The following is a 6,280-nucleotide window of genomic DNA, read 5'->3' as shown; positions in this document are numbered from 1 at the left end:
TCATATTACGCCAAGAAAATAGTGAAAACGCCAATTATATGTATCCAGACGATTCGTAATAGATGCCCATGTGAATTTAATCTACTTCATTTAAATATATTTTGCGGGGAATATATTACAAGTATGCCCTAAAGAATAATTAGATTGACCCTACACTAACAGTTTATGCCATCTTTAATTTGTACTTTAGCCGCTCGTGACACGGCTCTTTTGTCCCGCACTTTAAAATTAGAAGATATTTAAAAATCAAATGTAATTTGAAGCTTTGACTTCACTATAGACTTTATTTTCATACGGTCTATAAATCATCCGTCTTGCATTGAACGCAACGCAGTTTATATTTTGGAAGCTTCACGCTATTGGCTGAGTCATCCTGAACGTTGCAAAAGCCACTCCCACCTACGGTTCGAGAATAATGACGTCATTTACATAGGACACTATTCATACCATTTAAATTGTAGCCCAACTTTGTTTTACAATGTCCCTGTAAGAATATTGTCACTCGTCTGTGCTTGTACATTCTAGCAGGAATGCTTCCAATTTTATATTACTTAGAGGATCTTTATTATTTCCTCCTCCTTGTGCTAGGAAATGGACTTTGACCCAACGTTCTTTTCTCCCACAGTGCAACAGGAAGTCACACAACAGGGATTTGGGCTTTTTAACATGCCGTTCTCTCAATGAGCTCTAAAGTTCATACACTCTACAGCTTTAAAAACAGCACTGCTTCAGCTTGTGTTTCAGAACCTTTAGGCATGTTTAATATACAATTATCCATTAGCAATATATGAAAAAGACAGTTCATGTCATGATATTTGTGATCAATGACCATTTGGGGTTAGTTGTGTTAACCATTATATTGAGTTAAAATCGTTTTGTATGTTCAGTTGCACTTTTACCTGTCAATACACCAATCAAGCAATATGCATTCAGTGATTTTGCAGAATAAATTCAGGCATTTTTTTTTGAAATTATAAACCGCTTTTACATAAACTGGCAGAAAGTGTGTGTGTGTGTGTGTGTGTGTGTGTGTGTGTGTGTGTGTGTGTGTGTGTGTGTGTGTGTGTGTGTGTGTGTGCAGGGTGATAGGACAACTTCCCTTCTTTGGAGACAATGCTTCTGTAAGAAGACAACATTTATAAAAGTTGTTCAATGACTATTCAGTTGCACAGCTTATGTAAAATAGCTGCATGCTTGTATATTAACATTTCCCACAGGATATAACCCTACTACCAATTTTTCATTCTGTAATCATTATATGCTGGTTACATGTTTTGTCCTATCACCATAACCCTAAAGTTCCCCGACTACATTACAAGGTAATGCTATTTTTTTTTGTTTTCTACTAGTTGTATTCCCATTCCCCTGCAACCTTAAACAATTATCTGGATAAAGTCAGGAGCATGTCAGTAGAAAATGAACAGGCAAATATTCCAGGACTTTTGGCTAATGCATTATGATATAACAAAATACAACTAAGATTAAAAAAAGACCAATTACAATATAAAGCAATAAAAAAATATAAAATACAAACAAAACCCCAACATGCAAAATTGTGAAGAAAACAAGCACGTCATAGATTTTAACCATCTGGTCTGGTGGGAGCCCTCATGCTTTCTCAGGTGACCTAAAAAGAACAAGAAACAAAAGTTTGATTTCAAATTCACATTATCATTTTGAACTTTCATCAGCAGACACAAACAAACTTAATTTACCTTCCATGTGGGGCAAATTCCAGTGCTTGCATAATGAAGTCTTCAAACTCTGCTTCTGTCTTCTATTCTTTAGACACGCTGCAACGGTATAATTCAAATGGAAGCACAGTAAAACTATCAAAACACATCAAAACCTTGTTATTCAAGTTTGGCATAAAACTGATCTGAACAACACAGTAACAATTGCCTATGATGCTCTTACACAGTCACATTCTGGAAAGCCTTTTCTAGCCTTTCTTACCTGCAGGATACACTGGATAAGGATACTATTTGCGCCTTTCAGTGTTTCCAGGAAATACAATTCTACAATAAAGATGAATATGGAGATCTTATACTATCTACTTTTGTGGGATGGATTAGTTTATTAAACGTGGCATGTGTGTAAATTACTTACCTGTCTCGATCATGGTCATGAATGAGGCACCATCCTCTCAAACATGGGACTCACATGAGTTATTGCTGAAGTTAGTTTTCAAATTCCTCATCATGAAATTGTATTGTAAAGGAAGCCACTCTAGCTTGAACTGTGTCCATAGATGTGTACGGTGATTTGGACGACCTTTCCATTTCAAGATTGCGAAAAGTGGAGTCAGATCAGAGTGACTGACTGCGAGTGGTGTTGACTCAACTGTAAAGAAAGTACATGAGACATTGATGAGCTCATTTATACTGGGCTTCTTACCCATTGTTACACACACTGTTTTGAAAAGATCTGTTTGGTTGATGGAGCCCTGTTTAAGATGGAACCCTGTCTTACAATGCGGTGAAAACTTCGACTTCAACTAAACTTGAGACACTTGGAAAAACCATGTCAACACAAACCACCTACCTCAGCAGACGCTGAGGCACGAAGTTGGCACAACCTCAACAAGACTGGGGCTCATCTGTTAAGAGACGGGCGTTTTTCCTCATCACAGAGTAACCATTAAAGCTAGAGCAGCAGCTACAGAATATTTTAGAAATCTCCTGTTCTGCTAAAATTTACTTCTATCAATCAGGTAATCAGTTAAACATCTTCCACTTGGTTAAAGAGCAACAATAAATAATACAAAAGAGACAATAAGAAACTTTAACAATGACATCGCGCTTCCTCCTCTTTCTTTCTTTGCCTGTGTGATGGAAGTGCATTGTGCCACATTGAGCAGTCGGAATACCGTGCCTTACAATAACACTGCACCTTGCCTTTTTGCAAGTGCGAGTCCAAACTTTTCCTGTCACAATCTCGGGGTAGTGATTTTCCCGAGGGCGCTGACGTCTACTTTTCCTTTCTATTCAGCCAATAAGCGTTCCTGCGGCGTGACGTCAGGCAACCTGACCAACCGGTACTGGGTGCTTGTTCAGACTGGACAGTTTCAGTTCATGCAAATGTCTGAAGCTCTCCCGAGTCTGTCCGAGTCATCTGCTGCTGCAGCGGCGCAGACTGACCCTCAAAACATCGCGCAGCCACACACACACACACACACACACACACACACACACACACACACACACACACACACACACACACGCCGCAGTATCAAAGACATTCTGATTGTGCCTACAACAAATGTATTTATATTGTGCTTTTTATACATCAGCAGGCGACTCAAAGTACATTAGGGTAAATAGAGGGTAAAGTCAAAAAGGGGGTAAATCAAAACAAAACAGTCGGTTCTACTTGTCCTTGTGTCCATGCTGACTGGGTGAACAGTGGATAACAAGGTGGAGACTGATAGCTTCCGACCTAATGATGCACTTCGTCTTTTCCCACAAGCACGAAACACGGCGCACAGAGAAAATCAAATCAAAAGTTCGATTCTCATGTCTCAGAGGTTTTCTCATGAGAGTGGAAGGATTGACAGGGGTGGGCAAATCCAGTCCTCGGCCGTATCCAAGCCAGACTTTCTGTCCTACAGGTAAACACGTTCACCTGGGGTTCCATTTACCTTGGTGAAAGCATTTCCTGCCTGGTAGGATGTAAATCCCTGCTTGAATTCAACCCTCGAGGAATGGATTTGACCTCCTCTGATGGGCAAGTCCAATCCATGACGGCTTTGATCCAGCCAGGTTTTGCATCCTACCAGGGAGAAACCGCTTTCACCAAGGTAAATGGAACCCCAGGTGAACGTGTTTACCTGTAGGACAGAAAGTCTGGCTTGGATACGGCCCTCGAGGACTGGATTTGCCCACCCCTTGATTTAATGCTTTAGCGACGCCAAGTGGCCGCATATGCTCACTACAGCCTACAACAAGCAGAAATACTGGCAGTAAGCTTCCGAAGGAAGAAATTAAAACTGTCACAGCAATCAGATTTATTTGTTTTTAGAAATATGTCTACTTATTTGGTTGTTTTGTTTGATGAATGTTTAACCTTGCACCGCCTGAAAAAAATCAGAAATGGTCGGACTGCAGAAGACTGGGCTGAGAAGTGGAGGGTTCCCGGTTTAAAACCCAGTAAGGACAAAACAAGGTAGGTGCTCTGGTAGTGGGGAGAGCTGCCACAACACCTTCAGAGCACTGCCAAGGTGCCCTCTAACGAGGTACTGAACTACCAAACACTCACATAGGTTGGATGAGCTGGTGACTCCACGGGTGTACCCTGCCTTCGACCAGCCGGGGTCGGCACCCTCCTTGTGACCCTCAAAGAGATACAGTGTCTACATTTTAACCCAAACATCAGTCAACAAATGTTAATTCAAATTCAATGAACTGAGTCACGCTGGGGTGGTGCTGGCTTTAATTTCCTTGGGACTGTAAATGTGATCACTTTTTCCACTGCAAATATTCAAATGACCTTGATTTGACCACAGGACGGCACAGAAACCGCAAACACTGCAATCCCACCACTGCCAATGTTTTTCTTTATCTTAATTTGCAGAATGATAAAACAAAATGATTGGTTTTAACACTGGTGTTATCAGGGTCTGCACGTTGCATGGCCCATCTGTGTTTCCTAGTTTGAGCTCATGCATCAACCAGATAAATTTAGAACTGTCAAACTAGGCCAATGCCAAGCAAAATAAAAAAAGAGTGGAAAAACATCTCCACTAGACTACATTTATAAACACCAATCTCGTCTGCCTCCTACTCATGCTTTGAGACGAATTTGCTTCAGAATGTTGCTATTACTGGCAGAGAGTGTGTGGGCTCACTGGTTTACCTCCATCCACACTATTATGTTTTATCTGGGCTCCCTCTGGCGTCCTTTTCCTCAGTAATCACGCCTGAGTTGAGTTGGGAAAAAGAAGAAAGAAAAACAGGAGGGGGGGGGAGAAAAATCACTGTTGGGAACCCAAGAAAAGTTGCACAAACCATGGTCAGGAGTTGGATGGGCCATCAATAATCAGGCAAACATGAAGAAATCTAAGGACAGTTGGGGGAGGGGAGGGGAGGGGGGGTGAGAAGGATGAAGCAGTGCAGTGTTGTGTCTCCGGCTGCTTATACAAACCGACTGGATTGCTTTCAGTCGCCGTGCCTGACACAGTGGCTCCTCTGTGGGGTTCTAGACTCACATCTCTATGGATGAGACGTCGTCCGCCTATCAGGCAGATTAAACCTGCAGAATTCTGGGTCCAGTCCCTCCAGCCCCTTGTACCAAACCACCTCCTGTACTAACAGGAAGTCACATAAAAGATGGACATTGAGGATAAGCTAAAGGCTTAATCCACCTTTACTCGGACCACACAATATGTGTGTTGGCACCGGGTCCAGTTGGTGAACACGGAGTGGGATTAGGTGGAGAAGTGTCACTGTAGATTTAAAAACACATGGTGAAATGCTGTTTGTGTCAGCATTCCTCCAACAACACAATGAAAACCAAACACGCTTGCAGGAAACTTTCCAGTGTCCAAACAACCTTTTCTGTCTGATTCCATCCTGATAAGAACTAAAGCTGTTTATGAGATTTAGAGAAGGAAAAAAAAGGATGAGGAGGGGGGTTGTGTGAGAGAGGAGCCGTAAGAAGGAAATAGAAAAACTGAGAGGATTATAAAAAATGAGAGAGACAGATATTCTTGACCCTGAACTGGTAGCCTGGAACAAGATAATCCTGGATTTTTATGGCTGTTGTTTTTCCTGAAAAGCTTTGGGATTACGAGTGGCTGTTGCATTATAACGCCTATGTTGCGCTCAGGAGATTACAAACATGACCTCACAGCACTGCTGCTCAGATGAGTGGAGCTAAGAGATCGAGACACAAGGAGGGAGATAGAGCGAAGACTGGAGGAGAGGTGAGTAATGAGTTCTGCTCTGCTAAGAAGGCCCCGTCAATCTGCATACACACCCTTTCACACTCTCCTGCTGCTATGGTAACTCCCATCGTGATTTTTAGATATGTTAAAGACCAAAATGTCGTTTTTATCCTTCGCCCAGAGAGCAAAAATAGGTGTTCCCTATTATAATTGTGTTAATCTGGGTAATTTTGGTCAGTTTTAGAAATCCGATGAAATCTGATGAGGCGGCCTGCATGAGCATCTAATTGCACATATCAAAAGGATTTGTGCCGTTGTTGCCCTGGACATGACTAAAGCTACTAAAGTAGGATTTCTGGAATGTTAAAATGTCTTGACATCATTTTGTGAATTCTA

This window comes from Takifugu flavidus, chromosome 8 (assembly GCF_003711565.1).
Source record: "Takifugu flavidus isolate HTHZ2018 chromosome 8, ASM371156v2, whole genome shotgun sequence".
In the NCBI taxonomy this organism is placed as follows: domain Eukaryota; kingdom Metazoa; phylum Chordata; class Actinopteri; order Tetraodontiformes; family Tetraodontidae; genus Takifugu; species Takifugu flavidus.
The sequence above is the reverse complement of the archived record's forward strand: the minus strand, read 5'-3'. Positions refer to the sequence as shown.